The 22173-nt window shown below is 37.3% G+C and overlaps 1 long non-coding RNA gene across 1 annotated transcript; it reads left to right on the top strand.

Moving 5' to 3' along the window:
• Positions 1-462: 462 nt before the first annotated feature.
• Positions 463-8950, top strand: LOC113234313. The gene is made up of 4 exons (XR_003310787.1): positions 463-536; positions 2882-2983; positions 5151-5192; positions 8849-8950. It is a non-coding gene; the product is annotated as an uncharacterized LOC113234313 (long non-coding RNA).
• Positions 8951-22173: the final 13223 nt, after the last annotated feature.

A 22173-nucleotide genomic window follows, 5' to 3' on the forward strand; every position in this document is an offset into this window, starting at 1 on the left:
GCCGTACCCTGGTCTTGCAGTCGAGCCCGTAGTTTCTCCAGGGGCCTTACCATGAACTCTTATTCCAATTCAGTTTAGCACCTGAAGTGAATCATTGTGAGACAGCGCTACATGAAGTATATATCACCATCCCGCCTTTTTGTCGAAACAAACCTATACTGAACTGTAATAAGCGTTCATGGTACGGCCCCAGAAAACCTTATCTCTCGGGTCAGTTGATAAGGACAAACATTTATATAACAACAATTGACCAATTTGGTAGGCACTTTTTTCAACTAACTTGCTATTGGCTATCGTCAGAAAAATCTTATTGAAATTATCCCGTGTGCAGCGCGACATAACTGTTAAATAAACTGTCACCCCTCCCACACCGCGCACCCACTTCAGGAGTCGACTTAGTTAAGCGGTAGATCTGTAGTACGGATTTGCCTAATTATTTCTTATGTGTTCTTACTTATAGTGACCCGGAAAAGGCAAACCTCCTGAAGAACACGAGGTCACGGAATCAGTATTTATCATCCTCGAGGACATCCGAGGTACAATGTTCATGATAAACTTGCCTTGGCTGGCGTACCTCCTCTGTTTTTTTAAGTCGGTTAAAAATAGCATAGCAGTATAATTAATTATTGAAAAATAGCAGTTATTGCCACGTCTCATATCAGTACCAACTTCCCAGAACAAACTTTCTCGCCATGTAGTTAAAAGTAAAGTTATCCTACCAGAAAACTTATAATCCCACTTTCAGGTTTAAAAATCATTACCAATGGTCGCTATATCGCAAACAGGAGCGACATAGAGTTGTTAAAACTACCAAATATTAACTAATTACTGTTTCTGATTCCCGATTTCCGGAAGAAAGAAACTCCTCTATTGTATTTGTGAAGGTAAATAGCTGAACATGAGGAAGGCCATCAAAACTGGCACTATTTCGTCTTGTTTAAGTGTTCAGCAGATTTTTTTCATAAAAAGTTTAAAATAATCTAATGTTAACATTTTCCTTTTAGGGCGCAGCAATCATAAACTGCGACTTTTGGCGTTCTATGTCGATCCTTGTAACTATATCTTACTTATATTTATATATGTGGAACACCTTTTTCCGACCATTGTTAATTACACATTGAAGTTAGAATAATAACGTATAAAATGATAGTTTGATATCGGACGAACTGTCACAAGTAAGGCCAAAAACAAACTCATGTAGGCACAAGCAACTTGTATTTACGCTCATCGGCTCATCCCTCAAAAGTGGGGAAATTGTCTCTTGCTTAACTCATCATTAAGAGGGAGCAGAGGAAAATTCCTAATCTTCGATTTGATTTTAGAGGGGTATATCCACTTTAAAGTTAAAAATAAAATATTGTATGAGTAACTACACGATATATTCAAGCATATACATTAATCAGAAACATAAAACAATAAAATTTCTTCGATAGATAAAAATCACGAAATGACCTCTAATTTTCACATTTTTTCGATTTATCCTCGAAATGCTACAGGTTATTAGAACAAAAATTAGATAATTAATTATATTTTTAGGCATGATCTACAAGTATCACTACGGATTTTTTTAAATTCCTTTAGTTTTAGAGTTATTCCGCTAAAACGAATTTGGTACTTTTAATGCGCAAAATTCAACATCTCCTGTCGCATGTCACGCGAACTTCAGGCATATATTTGTTTCACAAATTTGGGCGGGGCCAACGTCAAAAGTTTTTTGTTTTTTTTTTATGTATAAATTTTACTGCCTCCGTGGCCGAACGGTTGCCATGACATGCCGGACTGCCACGCAGAGGTCCCAGGTTCGAATCCCGGGCCGGGTGAAATATTTATATGGCCGACATTTATTTCTCTCGTGAGTTTGGGTGTAATTTGTGGTTGTCTATATGTGTGTCCATGGCACCCGCGACACAGGGTTTCCCTAATCTGATCCTGAAAGTTATCTATACGCGACTTTGGAGAATTGACGGGGACTTTTTTAGTCAGTGTTAGTTCCCTGAAATAAGTTTAGTTAAAGAACTTCTGAGTCTGGGCAAGACAATTTTTTAAAATGCGTCCTGTATGATGAACAAGAATAATCAGTTTTACATGTAACTAATGAAGGCAAATACTAAATTATATTCCGTAAAAATAGCTAACGTAAATTCCCTACAATGTTGTCGCATCGGTGTAATAGTTATTTTCAAACAGAATAGCAAAATGGGGAGAAAAATCCGTTACTTTGCAACATTTTCGTATCTTGTCATCTATTTGCCAAGTTTTATTGAAATATCCCCTAGTTCGCCACTACACAGGAGATAATAAAAATCGGTTCTAACTACTCAAAGTACATTGAAAGAGAAAAACGCCTTGAATTGGAGAATAGGAAAAACCAAACATTAAAACAATTGCTCCTTAAGTAAAATTTAGGCGCTATGTATAAAAATGAATCTTCATGTGTGAACAGTCACCCTTAGAGGTGAATGATTTTCTTCAAAATGAAATGGGACCACAATGGAGGTACCTTCTTTCCAACAAAAAAAATCATGAGAATCGGTTCACAAATACCGGAGTTATCGCGTAACATATAACATAACCTCCTCCTTTTTTAAGTCGTTTAAAACTATAAGTTGAAACGCGTTACTTATGTATGGATTGTGATGTTAGTATCCATTTTGTTTGCCTGATGTATTTTTACACCCATTTACTCCACATTTCGTAATTTTTAGCTAAAATTCTTGAGCTGTTCGCGGTGCAAGTTGAGCTTGAGCGTTGACGGCCCGTCTGCCCGTGTAAGCCTATTTGGGTCCCTACAATTTGCCTCACTTAGCGTGTGCGTTTCTATACGTTATTATTCTAAGGAAATAACTTTTATAATGAAAAAAAAAAGTAGTCCTCTTCACAGAATTCGGGGGACTCAAGTGGCACAGAAAGTAAACCAACAAAGGTGCAGCCATATATGCAAGAGATGAGCAAGGTCTATAACCAATACAGGACTGTAAATGCGGTAAGTTTACGCATTGATACATAATGGTGGCACTACACGTAGCTATTTGCACGGAAGTAAAAAAAAAAGAGTAGAAATGACGACAAGCGACATTAAAAAAACCGGTGTAGCCACCCGCACACATTTCAAAACGTAATGTTACATTAGTACCTACAAAGATAATATAATTTTGATTGGTTATAAATTATCAAACCAAAATAAACAATAGTAAAAACAATGAAACTTATCGAGTTCTTAGGTTTTCGCGATTGTTACACATAGGAAATGAAACTATTTTTCCGGATTTAAATCGCGTATATTTATTTTTTCAAACCGAGTCAACCGTGACCATGGGACCTGTAAAGGGCCCGAAACGTCGGTTTGTTTGAAAAAACAAATATACGCGATTTAAATCCGGAAAAATAGTTTTATTTCCTAGTTTTAGTTATTGTTTTAATTTAATTATTATTAGTCATATAAAGCTAAGAATTCTATGAACTTCAACGTTGACAATTCAAGATTGAAAAAGAAAAAGTTGACAATCTACTAATAGGGACGTGACATTTAATTGATATCGACATTGTTTGATAACTAGGGAAATGTTGAATTAGGCATTGTTTATACTTGCTATGATTAGGGTTAGGCACAGATTAAATGCAATCGGCACTTAAATCAATTACTTTCTTACGTGATAGGATACAGTGGCATATTTCTATTTTTTTAACAAAACAATCTTCTTGTACATTTGAACGACAACTAACGCGCTTTTGACACTCATGGGAGAGTCTGCTTATAAGGTAGGTTACAGGGTACGCCCTGACCACTAACCAGTCTATTACTAGTATTTATTTGGTCTGTGGCTATTTGACATTATTTGGCAAACAATAACCATGTGTAGATGGCATGTGTGACAGAGTATTTTTCTTGTTTGTCTATTTGACAAATACAACAAATACCGAACTCGCGTTACCGCGCGGCAGTCGGTTTCTCGATTCCATCAACACACTATGCCACACTATGTCATAATCGACAAGCGTGTCAAGAGGCTTATAGGTGACTCGAAATTAGTAGAGGTGAAGCTGCAGAGTGTTGAACACCGCCGTAAAGTTGCCTGCTTATCGGTATTTTACAGGATGTATCACGGAGAGTGTGCGATGGAATTACACGATTTAATTCCGCCTTCCCCTTTCCATCTTCGGGGGACTAGACGTGGGCTGGGATTACACCCCTATGTTGTGGATATTCCCAGAATTCGTAAGAAGCGTTTCGCTTCCACATTTATATGGCGAGCGGCTAGGGAGTGGAATTCCCTACTTGCGACCTTGTTCCCCGAACGCTATAACTTGGACCTTTTCAAGGCGAGAGTGAATAGGCATTATGTATCATCATCACTTTCCATCATGTGAGATGGAGGTCAAAGGCGCACTTATTTTTTATAAAAAAAATATTCATTATTTGAACTGCTTATTTGGTTCCATGTGTAGGCTTTTCATCATGTTTGTTAGAGTCATTTTTCTAAGTACATCAAACACCAACAGTGAAAACAAGTAGTGCCGCCATCAGAACGATGCCACATGGGCGTTGCGCCATCTGATTCGCTACTTATTACAAATTTCGTAATAGTTTGATGTTTTAGACGAAAAAGATGCAATTCCACACAATACCAACCCTGTGGATTCTCACTATTAAGGATACACATAATGATTAAGTTTTATGGTCGATTTAACTTTATACGATCTAACGATTATTTGTATCGATTTCGATAATCAAATCGATTCCACAGAAAAGCAAATTAAGTCATCTAGATCAGAAAACTACACTTTTGTAATAATATCATTCAATTTGAACAAAATTTGATGTACAACACATATTTAGTTGTAAATAGTTTTTGCCTTCAATTTTGGGCGTTAATGTGTTTTAACCCGATTTAAGCCCGGTGTTAACAATGCGCGTATCACTGCACACGAGCAATGCAGTGTCGCAGCGTAACGATGTTTACCGCGCCGCTCAAAATACAATTCTTTACAGAGAAAAATATATAATATTTATTAGAGAAAAATATATATTATAGTAAAGTTGTAAGATTTATAATTTAAAAACTACGTATAAGATAAAATAAATAAATTCTATGTCTATTCTATTTTTAACACTTTGTGATAATTTTAAGAGAACACGTTTTTCTTTACAGCCTTTTCAAGACGAAAAAGCCGACACTTGGACGTTTTCGAAGGTAAGAATTCTTCAGAATATTCCGTACTGCCCTTTTCTGGACAAACAGTAATTGCTAATTCAAATTCAAAATAATCTTTATTTCATAGGTAAGCATTATTACACTTGAAATCGTCACAATGGTTAAACTCTACCGCTCATTCGTAAGGCAGATTCCCCTGAGAAGAATGAGCAAGAAACTCTAGGGGTTGCTCTTTGTAAATAACATTTACAATTATTTTTTTATTTGAAACATCAGAGATCGAGACTACCTCCATGAGCTAAACGGGTTACTACCACGGATTTTTATCATCCAAGAACGCAGAAGTTGTATAATAACTTTTAGTATAAAGTTTTTGTTTCACTATAGTTTTAAACCTCGTGAAAGGCAAATTTTGTATATCAACCGGAATCTTGTTATAGAAGCGTATACATTGCCCCTTAAATGATTTTTTGACTTTGTGAAGACGACTATCAAGAAAAGCTAGTTTATTTCTATTCCTCGTATTAATGTTAACTGCCTCGGTGGCCGAACGGTTACCATGCCGGACTGCCACGCAGAGGTCTCAGGTTCGATTCCCGGGCCGAGAGAAATAGTTGTATGGCCTACAATTATTTCTCTCGTGAGTTTGGGTGTAATTTGTGGTTGTCTATGTGTGTGTCCATGGCACCCGCGACACAGGGTTTCCCTAGTGCGGGGCTATGTTGAGTGTGTGCGTTATTATTATTATTATTAATGTTATGTCTGTCACTATTTTTCATAAATAAATTACTATTCCTTTTAACATAAATTATATTTTCATAAACGTACTGTGAGGCTAGTGTAAGAATGTTAATTTCCTTAAACTTACCTCTCAAAGATACTTTGGGACCCAGATTGTAAATTGCCCTAACTGCACGTTTCTGCAGGCCAAAGATTCTATTGATATCGGCGGCATTACCCCAAAGCAAAATGCTGTATGTCATTAGACTGTGAAAGTAGCTGAAGTAAACCAATGTAGCGGTTTCGACGTCTGAAAGTTTCCTTATTTTTTTAATCGCGTACACTACAGAGCGGAGCCGTTTTGACAACTTACTTATATGGGGACCCCATTGCAATTTAGCATCTAATGTTATACCTACAAATACAATTGTATCCACAAGATTCAATTTTTCGTTTTTAACTACAATGTTTGTAACCGTCTCTCTAACATTGGGTAATGTAAATTTCACACAATTTGTTTTTTTCTCATGAAGAAGTAGGTTATTAACAGCAAACCAATCAACTACTTTAGATATAGCATTGTTCACATCGTCGTAGGAACATTGGTGCCTTTTAACTTTAAATAATAAGGAAGTATCATCAGCAAACAATACTATCTCATGTTTTATACCCTCCATAAGGCTAGGTAAGTCATTAATATAAACTAAAAACAAAAATGGGCCTAGAATTGAGCCTTGAGGGACACGTATGGATATTTGATCTGTGCGCGCAATATAAACAACCTCATCACATGGATACAATTGTCATTGTATAATAGGACAATCTTAGTGACGAAAGACAATTCCATACAAACGTAGCTATTGCTTGCAGACCCGGCCCGGTTCCCAAAAATTTGGTTCCCGGTGTCGGGCTGCGCTCAGTACCTACCGGTATTCCCGATATTCCCGGTACTTCTTAATTACGCTTCTTCCGGATTATCCGTACCTATTCAATCATTTACGTAATAATAACACCACAAATCTAAAATAATCATACTAAAGGTTTTTATTAAAAATATTTTGTTTGAGAGATAATTAAGTTCTTGTTGTAGTTTTTTAAGTAGCATTACAATGGCAATTACTCATGGCTCAGAAGGTAGCTACCTCCCTGCTATGACCGGGAGTACTGGGAATCTATAACCGTGGTACCGGGACTGATTGCACCTGGCCAGTACCAGTAAGTCAGAGTCGCAACGCTATTATTTCAACGCATCGAGTGCCACACGAGCAGAGATGAGTAGTGAGATAAAATTCAATCATCCCGCGCGGGTTTTAATCCATTTCTGCCGTGGACAGAAACTGAAATAAAATTGTTACAATTCCATATTTATTGCAAGTTTCGAAGTAGTATGATGTTTTATGCGAAAAAAGGCAACAACTGCCTCAGTGGCTGTAGGGTTGCCATGCCAGAATGCCACGCGGAGGTCCCAGGTTTGATTCCCGGGCCGGGGGAAATATTTGTATGGCCTACATATGTTTCTCTCGTGAGTTTGGGTGTAATTTGTGGTTATCTATATGTGTGTCCATGGCACTCGCGATACAGGGTTATTCTAGTGCGGGGCTATATTGAGTGTGTGTGTGTGTGCGTTATTCAAAAACTGTACCGGGATTTTCCGGTATTCCGGTTAATTCACGGGAGCAAGCCCTAGCAGCAGCGGTTGTATATTTGCACGCCCGAGGTGTGTACAGACACATAAATTTGCATAATTTCGCGGTACATTCATTTGAGAATTGACGCGTTCGTACGGTAATAATAGTACATTGTATATTAAGGACAGCTTAGAATAATAACGCATAGAAACCTAGTCCGCACACGCTAAGTGAGGCAAATTGAAGCGCTCCCAATGGGCCTACACGAACGGGCAGGCCGTCAGTGCTCAAGGTCAACTTGCACCGCGAACAGCTCAAGAATTTTAGCTAAAAATGAAATGTGCGGTAAAAATACGTCAGACAAACATAAAATAGACACTAACATCACATTCCACAAGGAAGTATTTTTATGTAAATATTCACTAAAACAGAAAATTAATTTCGTTGCAACAAGACAAAAATGTTGCAAAGTAACGGATTTCTTTCTCCCAATTTTGCTATTCTGTTTCAAAATAATTATATTACGTAATTTTTTGAGAATAGGCAATATCGCGATGGCTGCAGATTTTTTTATTCTAATGTAAGTGTGCATTTGACCTCCATTTCTACAAGTTGAATGCGTACAAATGTTGTTTACAAAGAGCAACCCCTAGAGTTTCTTGCTCATTCTTCTCAGGGGAATCTGCCTTACGAATGAGCGGTAGAGTTTAACCAATGTGAAGATTTCAAGTGTAATAATGCTTACCTATGAAATAAAGATTATTTTGATTTTGATTCTGGGTATCGTTTACGAGGTATTTCGAGATGCTCAATACGAATATGGCACTCATTTTTAAATCCAAGATGGCGGGCACGATAATTCGCGCCATTTTTCATTTTCTGTACTAAATCTCCTAAGTCTTAAAATGTTTCTGATTAGGACCTGTTATGCTGTTTTGAAACTGGTATACCATTACAAACGTTATTTTCATGTGTTGAAAATTAGAATTTGTAAACCCAGAGAAAACTTTTTCTTCGATGACAGCAATATGTTTACTCAAGTCCTAAGGTGGCTCATATTACGTGTCCGGGAGTATATATCACTCTAACTTGAAAATTGCTCAACGGTTTTGACGACCCGTATCAAGTTGTCTCTTACTGTTACTATTTAAACATTAATTAATATTCTGCGCACGGTGCTACGGCTTAATAGATTTATTCGATAATGGCATGTGTCCTAGTGTAGTCCTTTTCTCCAGTAGAGCTAAAGGTACTGTCGTATTAGTACTGACATGGGACCTCATTAGTATTTTCAGTAGGTCTGAAACTGCATCTTCCCCATCGTCATCATTTCACCAACATTCACAGAGACCGTCGGACATAAGAGATGCAAGACATAAAGAAGAAGAGGGAACCTCGAAGCCCGTAAGGGAGACGAAGAGAGAGACCACAAACAAAGGACAATCAGACAATGAAGGAAAAAAAACTGCACCCCCCCGCCCACCTAACGAGGTAAAATGCTATTGTGGAGTTGACCTGAGTTACTGTGGTTTCACTCTTGTCTGTTTCTCTGGTATCACTTAACTTGCTCTTTATAACAACTTGAAGACTTTTTCTGAGAAAACGTCGATAAAGAAAGAAACTCCAGCGTTTGTTTCTGTAAATACTAGCTTAATCTTATTCTATCGTAACGCTAACTTTCATTCTGTTTCATTTTTCTAGCCTTCAAATAAACGCAAGAAAACCGATGACAAATCTAGAAAAAAAAGCAAAGAGAAGACGAGAGATAGTGTAAAGAATAAAAAGAAGGACAAAGACAAGGACAGAGATAGGGACAGAGATAAGGACAGAGATAAGAACAGAGATAAGGACAGAGATCTGGACAGAGATCAGGACAGCAATGAAGAGATACATAGACACAAAAAATCTGACGATGATACTTGTTCTTGTGTGTCTTGCGCGTGAGTTTGATTTAGTTTGTCGGGTTTCCAGCTTAACCACCAGTCGACCATGATAATATGTAATTTGAGAAGTGTTAGCGGGCTTTACATAAACACTTTATAGCGCGTGATACAGCAATTACACGATTGAGTGCACGTGTAAAGACGTTGGAAGGACAAGGGTTGACCGTCAGGATGGCTGATCGCCTGTGGCGTCTGGCACTTTGCTACTATTTGTTACCTTTTCTTCGATATATTCAACTTTTGCTTTTTTTAATTTAATCAGGCACTTCTTTTCGATCGGTTATATTTTTTTAACTAATAGATAATAAGCGTATACTTTCAATTCGTGAAAGTAGCAATTATTGGTAATATATATGTACTTCTGGAAAATCCACTCCCTTCATGCTGAATAAAGTAGCCACCAGCCATCCCGATATCAGATTCAATTATTTTTATCTATATAGATTCAATTATTTATATCAAAGTTACTAATTATTTAAAAAAATCTCTCAATAAAATTATTCGGCGGCCGCCGCGCGTGACGAGCGCGATTGCAATTCGTCTCGAATAAATGCACTCTATTAGTTTTTATAATTTCTGTTACTTTAATTAAATAAACTGGGGTATTATTGCACCAATGATATAAGTTTTTGGGCCGAATTCATCCGCTGAAGCCCCGCTAACGCTCTGTGTGAACGGTTGCATAGAACTTAATGTATTACCCGCCCTGCGTTCGCCTCGAGTCTGGCCCGCGCCGACTAGCTGCGCGGCCGCAGTGCATTTCAGTGTGACAGGGTTCATAAGAACTCGCTCGAACATTACAAAAATTTTCGCGCTCGGAACGCTTCCGCGGCCGCCTCTGTGTGGCCAGAGCATTACAGTCAGCCGTAGTCATTATTCACGAGTCTCGAAGCTCGAGACAAGTGAAAACGACAAATCCGCACGTGCATCAAACGACGTTTTTTAATACATTTGCTAAAAAACTACATTGAAAGTAAAATAAAACAGTATTTAAAAAAAACTCATTTTCTGCTAGTAAATTAAAATAATGAAATACAACCACTGCAACCATTATTTAAAAGTCTATGGAAATCTAGTTCTAACGTGCTGTTTTTGTTTATTTTCTGTAATATCGGTCTGTAACCACTTTTCTTATTATGAAGTCCTGGTACTTTTGCTTAAACTTCTTTAGGAACCCGTGCACGGTAGTGAGATACAATTTATCTGTAATACATAGAACAAATATATACATAAAAATCTCGCCTGTCACTTATTCAGGGGTAGGCAGAGACTGTGGACCTCCACTCGATACGTTCATTATATAGTATTTGTAAATAAATATAAGTTTTAATGACGAATGACTTACGTCACAAATCACATAAACTACAACTTCTTTAGTTCTGTGCTTAAGATTTGAAACAACAGTAAATTAAAAAAAAAATGGAAAAGTAAAAAGCACTAGTGTGAAAATTCCAACTTTCGGCACGACTTGTAGTACGAAGAATACCACGTTTTGAGCAACTGTATTAAAAAATAAATATCGTGTTCATGTCTAGCAAATCATAAATGGTTTCTTAATTTTAATACCATTACAAATTTGAAATGTTGTCAAATTTCGATCGCACTGTATGACGTACATGTGCGAGTGAAAAGATGTGTGAGGCAAGGAAGGGAAACATTTATTGGCATATGGTAGTATTTTACAAATTAGTCTGGCCAACAAGGTCATAATAATAATAAATCATTTATTTGGACATCTATGGCCCACTTGTTAGTAATACAAAAAGATACAGAATATTTAAACTTAAAGCTATTGTCAGTAGGTACAAATTACGGGACAATACATGGACAAACACAAGAACCGCTCGAGGCGCCGATAACCTCATGATCTCACCAGAACCTGGATAAAATGTTGAACCATCGGCGCATCAAGCTTAGCCGCAAACATTTTCAGAATGCTGTTAGGACTAGAACGCAGCCTCGAGAGTAGTGACGCCATTTTGTTTCGCATCACAGCAAAAAATTCATCTACTCCCGCTAGAGCAAACATCGAGGATGCGCTACAATGCCGTGGTAGTCCCATTAATAAGCCGTTTTCTTTTCCAGGTTGAAGAAAATAGCCGGTAACGAATACTCTTGCGTCTTCTGCCTGTCGCTCCTCTTTTTCCTCAGTGTCTTCATTGCTTTTTTCCTGGTATGTTTACTTTGTTAATAATCTGTATTAATGATTATTTTATAATAAAACAAACTACTCTACTCCTTTGATAATTGAAATGATGATGAATGGTTATTTAGCTCTTTGTTTCTATCAACTTGTTGTTGAATATCGTCAGAAAAATCTTATTGAAATCACCCCGTGTGCAGCGCGACATAAATATTACGTAAACAGTCATCCTTCCCGCACCGCGCACCTACCTCAGGGACGTACTCGGTTAAGCGGTAGTCCTGAAGTGGAGTGATTTCTAGAGATGCCACGAATAGTGATTTGGCCGAATACCGAATACCGAATATTCGGCTGCCGAATGTTCGGCGTAAGATCTGTGCATATTCGCGCGACCTGTTACGACCTGTCTCGTTGGTAACGGGGGTCGGGTGTTTTTGTTGTAAAATGATAAAAGGATAAATTCAGTACATGTCAGTTTCTGGACCTGTTTTGAGGAAGGCGCTGCAGATAATATGCAAAATGATGAGGTTGTGGGGAAAAGTTCTATTGCATATGAGATTGATTTTTATTTGAAAACTATTCGCCTAGATCGAACGGTATATCCTTACAAGAGGTGGTCAGCAAACGCAAAGCATTATCCAAACCTGTTAAAATTTGCTAAGATTTTTCTATTGACGCCTGGCAGTAGTGTTTTAGAAAGAAGCTATTTTCAGAAACAAGAATTGTGTATGAGAAAAAGAGCAATCGTTTGTTATTAACTAATGCTGAAAAAACTGTTTTCATTCATCCGAACCTGCCACTGATTGATTTTAAGTATCAAAGCAATAATTTGCGATTAAGATACGTTTTGAATAATTATACAAAGATACAAAATTGATATTTCGTTTATTGTACCTACTCGTTCTATGAGACACTATCACCCTATTGCTTCCTTAACGAGGACTAACTACAGACAAAATAGTTTTCTATGTAGAGCTAGCAAGAGCTTGGAAAGTGTGCTGATCAATCATGACCTGGAAGTTGATATATTCAATTGTAATGTTGATGCTATAAAACGTAAACTCACAGAAATTCTATTAACCTAAGTTTATTAAATAATTTGTGATTAGCGCAGGTATTGTGTTATTATATTTATATTAGTGCATAACTGCCTCCGTGGCCGAACGGTTACCATGCCGGACTGCCACGCAGAGGTCCCAGGTTCGATTCCCGGGCCGGGAGAAATAGTTGTATGGCCTACAATTATTTCTCTTGTGAATTTGGGTGTAATTTGTGGTTGTCTATGTGTGTGTCCATGGCACCCGCGACACAGGGTTTCCCTAGTGCGGGGCTATGTTGAGTGTGTGCGTTATTTATTTATTTATTTATTTAATGTTAAGAAATATTGTTAGTTTTTTAATACTCGCGTATGATTTATTTAAAACTATATGTGGAAACCTGTAATTGTAACTGTTGGTTTTCCATGAATGAATAAGTAAATAAATAAATAATACGTGCTTTTTTTCGTAATTTGATATTATATACTCCAACTATTCGGCCGAATACCAAATTTTAAAAAAAGTGGCCGAATAGGCCAAATACCGAATAGTAGCTGAATATTTGTGCCATCTCTAGTAATTTCACAAAAAATAATTGATTATCATGGTAGTAAAATATAGTGATATTCAATAAACTTATTACAACAATTTAAGCGATTTATCTAGTCAGCCGGTAGCTGTAAAGGTATCTGACTGAGAGTAAAGAAAAACTTTCCTAGATTTCCCACGAATTGCGTTACAGCAAACTAGTCGTTAAATAACCTAACCTCCGGTTAAAAAAACCGACCTCAAAAGTCATTCATCCCCTAGTTTGCCACCCTTAGAGGTGGAATATTTTCTTGAAATATTAAATGGGACCACATTTGAGGTACCTTCTTTCCAACAAAAAAAGAATCATCAAAATTGGATCACAAACGGCGGAGTTATCGCGTAACATACATACAAAAAAAAACATACAGACGAATTGAGAACCTCCTTTTTTTGAAGTCGGTTAAAAAACAGATACAAAGATTTCCAACAAGCACATAGAAAAATTTGTAAGGTTTGCTAGTTCAATCCATAGCTCAGGACTCCGATTCAGAACTCTTCTCTATATTTTCACCAAATCACACAATTGTATATCGTTCTCGAATCGACGGGCGCTTTCCGAGCTATTCAGAACATTCAGAGTTAAAAGTTCGATTCGGATTGACATTAGATATCGATAACGATATCGTAATTTTATTAATTTATTTATCTACACACATATCATAAACTCTCTATAATGTGTTCAAAAACCGCAAATTACGACCAGCATAAAGGTAAACTGTTTTGTTAGAACAAATTTCTTATCCATGAAAATGTTTTTATTGCTTTACTAAATTTCGAACATCTCTGAAAAACAAAATAATTTGATTGGACCTCAATTCTAATATCAGTCGAGATGAAGTTTTATTCGAAATGAAATGTCAATAGTAAACAATTTTGACAATTTCACATGTTACTTGATATCGAACGATATGATAGTTGGGGCCGATTCTAATTTGTCTAAAAATAAAAACTACGGTTGTGTGACATGCGTGAGAAAAGTTTTTATTTGCCGCCATTTCGCCAGTCGTAACATGCGGTTCCTGAACAGATCACAGAGAGCTTATAATATGTGTATAGATAAAGCAGTGTATGTAACTATACATAATTAGGCATTAAAACACTCCAGAGATGTTTTGAAACCCTCACTCATTTTTTAATATCTTTCATTATGTAACAGTCACACTAATGCACTCCTATATTTTAGGCCTTTAAAGTCCTAAAAATGTATATAAAAGAAATCTATTTCCCCGACTAACTCCGTAAACGCAGTTGGTTATCCAACTCTAAAATCCAGACTTTATTTAAAATAATAAGAGATCTCCATATCCGGTCGAGAAGTTCGAGTAAATGTACGGGTGTGACGTCTTTTCGATTCGGTTTCGAATACGATAGTTTGTCGTTCGATTCGGGTGTTGTGAATAAACATGAAAAGAAATCTGTCGACAACTGAGTTATTGTAAGGTTCTGAATCCACCCCCAGTAGGGTTTTTTATATTCATCGAGTATATAATCAGAAATAGAGACGAAATAAGGGGTCCCATCCCTGGCAACTCATCAGTCAAATGTACAAATCACGAATTAGAAAACTGTGTGTACATCTCCGTATATTTGAAAAATATTCTGTAGTTACTGCAATAAAGATAATATCTCTAACAATGGGCGCTGTTCCATTCGGTAGTGTGGGAAAAGCAGCAAAATATCTAATTACAAAACAAACTGAATCACATTTCATCGGTAATCAAATATTAATTATGTAATTTTGCAATTTTCCTCCATTATAATAAAGCTCAAGTTAAACTGGTCGCTTTGAAGTGAAACAATTGACGACACCCGTCAATTGTTTCGACTTTGGATTGGTCAATAGGAGCACTGTTGTGACCGGAATGGTCTAGCAGAGTACTTTTCAAATAAATTAAATGACATTTCGTCTATGTTTCTGGTTATATACTCGATATTTGTATTAAATTTTTGTTATTTAAATAGTGTTCAGCAAGACGCAAAGACTACAGTCAAATCTTCCTGTTTTCAGGTCTTTCGCAGCATCCCATGTGTACCAAAAAACAGTACGTCATCAAAATCTCATGAGGTCCCAAAAGACTGTGCTTATAATGAGCGTACAAAATATGAGACAAGCGATATTCTGAAAGCTAAAGTTGAAGAATTGATTAGTGGAAAAGATAAACGCAGCATTTATGATGACAGGTACATTTTCATTAACCTATTTATTTAAAATGTGCAGCATAAGTAATAACATTGATCTTAATGACTTAATGACGACGGTAAGCTCGAATCTAAACTTCATAGTTTAGCCCGCTGGCGCAAAGGTGCCTGTCTTTTCTACAGAATACACAGGGCGTCCCGTCCCGCGGCCACACGGAGGGAAAGTACCTTAAATATCATAGACAGAAATTTTACTGAAAGATGCTCAAAAAGTGGCCCATGCTTTGGTATACAAATTGTCATTCTTTTGACAATTTCGCTTCCTGCTGATTTATTTAACTTTTCATGGTGAATGTTTCAAATAATACGTCTAAATTCGGTTTGTAACTACTGCACATTCTGATACCGGTTCCTGTAATTATCCCTTTTCCTGAACAACATTTCAATTTAAATGTTAAATTTCATGGTTGTTGCGTCCAGCCTCCATGGATGACCAACGTCCAGCCTCCATGTATGACCAGACTGACAGGCCACAAAGACAGACTTACTAGACTGACAGGAATTCGAAATTAGACCGACTTTCTTTGGACAAAAGACGACGACCGTCCTTCCTTTCTTTGATAAAAGACAACGAGTCCTGACTAAACTTCCGACGCGAGCAGACGACTTCTCCTGACTAAATTGTACAGACAGACCGTATAATGGTCTTCTTTTTATTGAAGATGCTATGTTATTAAGAAGAAAACAATCCTTATGATTGACGCTTTCGATGTGCATAGTAAAATTACAGGCGTATTTTTTTCACCTTTGGCGGGTTCGATTTCCGGTTAAGGCAGACGATTATTTAAAAATCTTTGAATGCAGTTCGAATTGTTTTTAAAATCAGAATGAAGCCTTCTTTCATCAAAATTTTCTGTCTACGGTATTTAAGGTACTTTCTAATTCCGCCTGCCCCCTTTTACCATCGGATATCCAGACGAATGGCGGGATATCATCCTTACTTGGTTGATATTCTCTCCAAGCACACTGAGCGCTTCATCTTTTATTATGCGCGCATCTTTAACCGCTCGCGCGATACGCTCCTCCTACCACAAAATGGCGGCTATTTGATTTCGCAAAATAGTTTTGAAGTTGTTTATTTTTTTTAAATGACAGACCCAGGCATTAAAAACTTTATGGTTTGCTAGAGTAGTTACCGAAATAGCAATTAATATTAGTTCTTTCACCTGTTATGACTTCTATATCCGATAAATCGGTATAAAATCATCACCGGCACCTCTAGGTGTGGTATGCGTCTACGGCTGCATGTATCGCGTGAGGGGTTAAGGTGTGACTGAATAGATCGAAGATCCAATTTTTGCTCCAGAGCTAGGTAGTGGGTAAGAGCAAGTCCCATAGTATATATAAGTAGGGTAAGTCCATAAACACGTAGCCGCGCGGCTTCTTCCGACGCACCCATTCGCATGGTCTCACGATGCACTCGCGTTACAAAGTGAATGCATGGTCTTCCAGGCTCGGGGAAAGTGTCTAGATAAAATACCATCTGTTAAACTTTACAAATGTACACTTAATGGAGTGGAAAATATGAAAATAAAATTCAAATATCTTTATTTTGGAATATTTCTTTCGGAATATCCAACTTTACGCTGAGATCGTACGGCACCTTGCGAGTCCAGTATAATAATACCTTCAAAGCCTTGTTGAAGCTTCCCTGTTTCTGTAGCGCATCTGGCATGTTTGCATCCATGCCAGCACCCGCTGGCATGGATGATTTCTATGCCATCATGCGCAAAATGTCCACTTCGTTAGTACGAAGGGTGAGGGGTAGCAACAACGAGATCTTGAAGATGATAGCAGACAGGATGGATGCAACTGTGTTCCGGAGGTTCACGGTGCATGTTCTAAGTGTGAGTCATTGAACCATCTGGGCGGATGGGTTCGTCCTTTTTGTTATATTTGTAATCCTAATCCTAACTAACATGGTTATAAGATGTCATGTTATCAGCTTGTATGGACTACATTGGCTGGAATAAATTGTTTTTATTTATTGATAAATAGAGGTTAGTAAAAAAGCACTTAATAATCTCAGTACAAAGTACTAAAAAAACCGTCCTCAATATTTCGTGGAATTACATCTATTTGCCAAGTTGTATTGATATCGGTTACCGGAAAGTGTGCAAAACCGGATCCGTCCCCTAGTTCGCCACTATACGGACATGGGACTTAACACCGGAGATAATAAATAAAAATCGGTGCTCACTGCTTAAAGTAAATTGAAAGAAAAACACCTTCAATTGGAGCATAGCAAAATTGACCATTAAAATAATTGCTCCTTATAAAATTTAGGCGCTATTTATAAAAATAAATGAATAACACCACCACTACTGAGGTACCCTCTTTCCAACAAAAAAAGGAATCATCATAATCGGTTCACAAGCCGGAGTTATCGCGTAACATACATACAAAAAAACACACAGTCGAATTGAGAACCTCCTTCTTTTTTTAAGTCGGTTAAAATAGAGTTAGTAATAGAAATATATAGGAAATGAAACTATTTTTCCGGATTGAAATCGTTTAAATATTTATATAAAAATACAAACGCGTTGAAACGCGTTACTTCCTTGTGGAATGTGATGTTAGTATCTATTTTATGTTTGTCTGACGTATTTTTTACACTCATTTACCGGACATTTCGTCATTTTTAGCTAAAATTCTGGAGCTGTTCGCGGTGCAAGTTGACCTTGAGCACTGAAGGCCCGCCCGCTCGTGTAGGCCCATTGGGAGCGCTTCAATTTGCCTCACTTAGCGTATGCGGACTAGGTTTCTATGCGTTATTATTTTAAGGAAGCGCAGTTGTCACAACGTAATGATTTGGCAAAAAATTTCGTTTCTATGTCAGGTTACATAACTCACAACACACTAATGCTGACATTACTGCTTGCCAGCAGAAATGGGTACAGTGGCAGTCATTCTCTAGACGAATTCACTCACAAGGCGCTCTACTGCTACTAAACTACTATCTCTGTTGCGCAGGCTGCGTGTCATCCGAAACAAGTATCCTAAGGGCATTTGCTGAACGCTTTGACTGTCAATATATGAACCATTGTAATATGGTGCATCTATTGACTAGATCAAAATAGTATTCCAATTGTAATTTTGTTTGTATTATTTATTTCTAATTTTAATTGTAATTTTGTCCTAAATTTTTTATTTTAATTTTAATTTGTCTTTTGGTAATAATTATGGGCACGGGTACACGAGATCGAGATCCTTTATCAGACGTTATGGATCACCTTACGAATGAAAGTAGTAATTATATGATTCAATTATTAATAGCAGTAAAGATTCTTGTAAAAGAGTTCGTCAGTCGTTCGTTCGTCCATAGAGGTACTGCCAAGCAATCTATTTCTGCCGCCAAGCAGTAATGTGAATGTTACTGCGTTCCGGATTTGAAGCTGAAGGTGAAAATACAGGCACATGGGACTTGTCAACTTATGTCTCAAGGTGACGGGCGCAGTAGCAGTACCACTCAGATCTTTGTGATTTAAACTCTGAGTGGCACTGCAGGCGCACGACTTGTTTGTTCCGTCTTTTGATATCATAGTAAACATCCTGTTAAGTTTATCTGTCTTGTTTCAGCAACGTATGGGACGACAACTTACCTTCAGGTCTTGGTGTAGACAGTCAAAGTGGTTAGTAAAGCGTTTACATCTATCACCTACTCGAACAGAGAGACATAGTAGCAGTAGACCTTTTCGTGAAAGAGCTCGTCCAGGGAATTACTGCCACCTTACCTATTTCTGCCGCCAAGCCGTAATGTCAGCATTACTGTGTTCCGGTTTTGAAGGGCAGCAATTACAGGCACATGGTACTTGTCAACTTATGTCTTAGGGTGACGGGCGCAGTGGCAGCTATAAAAAAGCAGTATGAAGAAAAAAATTGTTTGCGTCATTTATATATAGCATCCGGTACAAAAGTACGTGGTTTTTAAATATTTCTATTACACATGTATGGATGTATACTACGTATTTTTATTTAATAAACCAGATGCTATATAAATTATTTTTTCTTTGTCGTATCAAAATTGAGAAAGTCACGGTTGCCAGTCGACACAGTCGATTTGCCTATTACACTCGGCGCAAGACCCTCGTAATGAAATACAAAAAGATTTTAAGCATATTACAAAATGACTCTTGACAACGGGATAATCGTAAACCTAGAAAAAACTAAGTTTTATTTTTTTTTAATTTATTTATTATTCAAAATTACAACGTATTACTTATTACAAAAAGTTGCCAAACTGCTGTGCAGTTTGTTGGCGACATGTGCACTCTTACTTAATAATACCTACTTTACTATATTTAACATTATACAGTATTAATTGAACTACTAACTTATTTAATAAAAGATAAAGATTATTTTAAGAGGTACGTCCTTAACTTACGTTTTAAGTGGTTGTGTATACATTCTACGTATAACAAAAGAGCCAAAAACTTAGATTATGACAACTTTAGCGTTATTGGACACACCTACGAATGCTTGCATGCTGTTAAGGCTTGTTGTAAACGCGACTTTATTGACGTTACGACGGCAGACTGTCCAGACAATGGATAGAGCTAGAACGACAGTCAGTCGATAAATTAAAGATCACGTTAAAAATTTGACTACAGATAATCGCAGCTACTATCTTCACGCTACAGTCGTCACGTTTTATTTATCGTTGTCTCATATCTGCAAATGACAAAGTGGCTGCCGTGAAACGATATGAGAACAGCTAGTCATGACAGTTGTTTAACGATAAAGCATGAAACACAGTGACAGCGGGTGCAGGTTGGCTCGGGACATCGATTATATAACCAGAAATAGAGACGGAATAAGGGAAATACATTCCTGGTAACTCATCAATGATGCATCACATATAAATCAACTCTCGTTTGCACTGAAATATGTGTACGTCTCCGTATATTCCAAAAATATACTGTATTTATTGTAATAAAGATAATATCTCTAACAATGGGGCTGTTCCATTCGTTGGTGTGGAAAAAACAGCAAGACATCTAATTACAAAACCAACTTAATCACATTTCATCGGTAATTAAATATTAAATATGTAATTTTGCAATTTTCGTCCATTATAGCAAAGCTCAAGTTAACTGGTCGATTTGAAGTGAAACAATTAACGATACCCGTCAATTGTTTCGAACTCGGGCTAGCCAATCGGAGCGCAGTTGTCACAGCAATGATATGGCAGAATAGTTTTCAAACAAATTAAATGACATTTCGTCTCTATTTCTGGTTACATACTCGATGGCTCGGGAGCACGGCGCGCGCAATTCCGTGTATTTATATGAACGACAGTACACTACGCGCACGAGACGGGTACACCCGCCGTACTCCCGACCCGACACGCGTCGGACATGCACCCGTTTTCCGTGTGTTTCACGCTTTAAAAAAGTGAACGACACAGTCATAACAGATAGTCGTGATATGGGCACAGGCTAGACGCGACAGTCGTCCTACGGTAAATAAAACGTTATGACAAAATAGAAATGCGCCCTAACAACGCGCTGCTTAAGCGTATAACACTTAGAGAATGGGTGCGGGTTAGGCGCGTGTCGGGTCGGGTGTATGGCGAATCTAATTCCGTATATTTATATGAACAACAACAAACGAGCGCGGGCGGAGAACGGGCGCTCGATGTATTGTCGTCCATGCAAAAAAAATATGTTTCACGCTATACTTACCGCAGTAGCCCTCCCCGCTTCGTCACCTGGGCCCTTGTCCAATGCGTACGCGTTCCGTCGCCATGCACCCTTTCAACGCAAAATGTTTTCTAATCCATTCTACAGCCAAGAGCACCTCAAGCTTGACACTGTGTACTTAGGGCCATCCTATCGTAAGCGTCATAGAGTTGAATCTAAGTGTCAAGCTTGACGTAAAGTAAACAAACAGATCATTGACCCGGCCATAGACAATTTAGTGATGGCCAACAGTACTACAAATCTATTAATTAATTGAGTTGATTTAATAATAATAATAATAATAATAATAAAAACGAGGCGAGAGTTTAAAATAAATACAATAATAATAATAATAAGCTTTATTGACCAAATAGGATTACATTAATTTGCATTTACACCATATTAACTATGTTACATAACTCTTATCTACCAATGATTTCTCGCGGTCCTTGCACTAAGTATAAACTTGTATCTTTTTTTTTAAATAATTTTTTTTTAAATAAATTTATTTAATTGTATCACTTAAAATAACTGGGTTTTATATAATGAAATGGGGTTTACCATTACACTGCTGATATTATACATGAGTATACAATTTTTTTATTGCATAAGCCATTAACGCAAATTTACTGTAAGTATAGTTCTAATTTATGTGTAGTTGCTACAACGCAGCAGCGTCACAACGCTCTTAGTAAATAACTACAATAGTCTTTTATCGGCTTAACTGAGGAACCCCTGTATCCGCTCACGCGATAAATGCAGCCGTAGACGCATACCACACCTAGAGGTGCCGGTGATGATTTTATACCGATTTATCCGATATCGAAGTTATAACAGGTAAAAGAACTAATATTAATTGCTACTTCGGTAACTATTCTAGCAAACCATATCAAAAATTTTTTATGAATGGGGTCTGTCATTTAAAAAAATAAACAACTTCAAAAATACGTCACGACAATCGTGTGTGTTATTGTTTGGGCTGGTGATTTCGGTGTTTATATATTGAAAACGTACCGTAAGTAGCATTTTTTAAGTTTACCCTGAATATAAATGTTTATAAACTATACTTTAAGGAGTA

Source organism: Hyposmocoma kahamanoa, unplaced genomic scaffold (assembly GCF_003589595.1).
Source record: "Hyposmocoma kahamanoa isolate Upper Pololo Valley unplaced genomic scaffold, ASM358959v1 83, whole genome shotgun sequence".
Classification (NCBI taxonomy): domain Eukaryota; kingdom Metazoa; phylum Arthropoda; class Insecta; order Lepidoptera; family Cosmopterigidae; genus Hyposmocoma; species Hyposmocoma kahamanoa.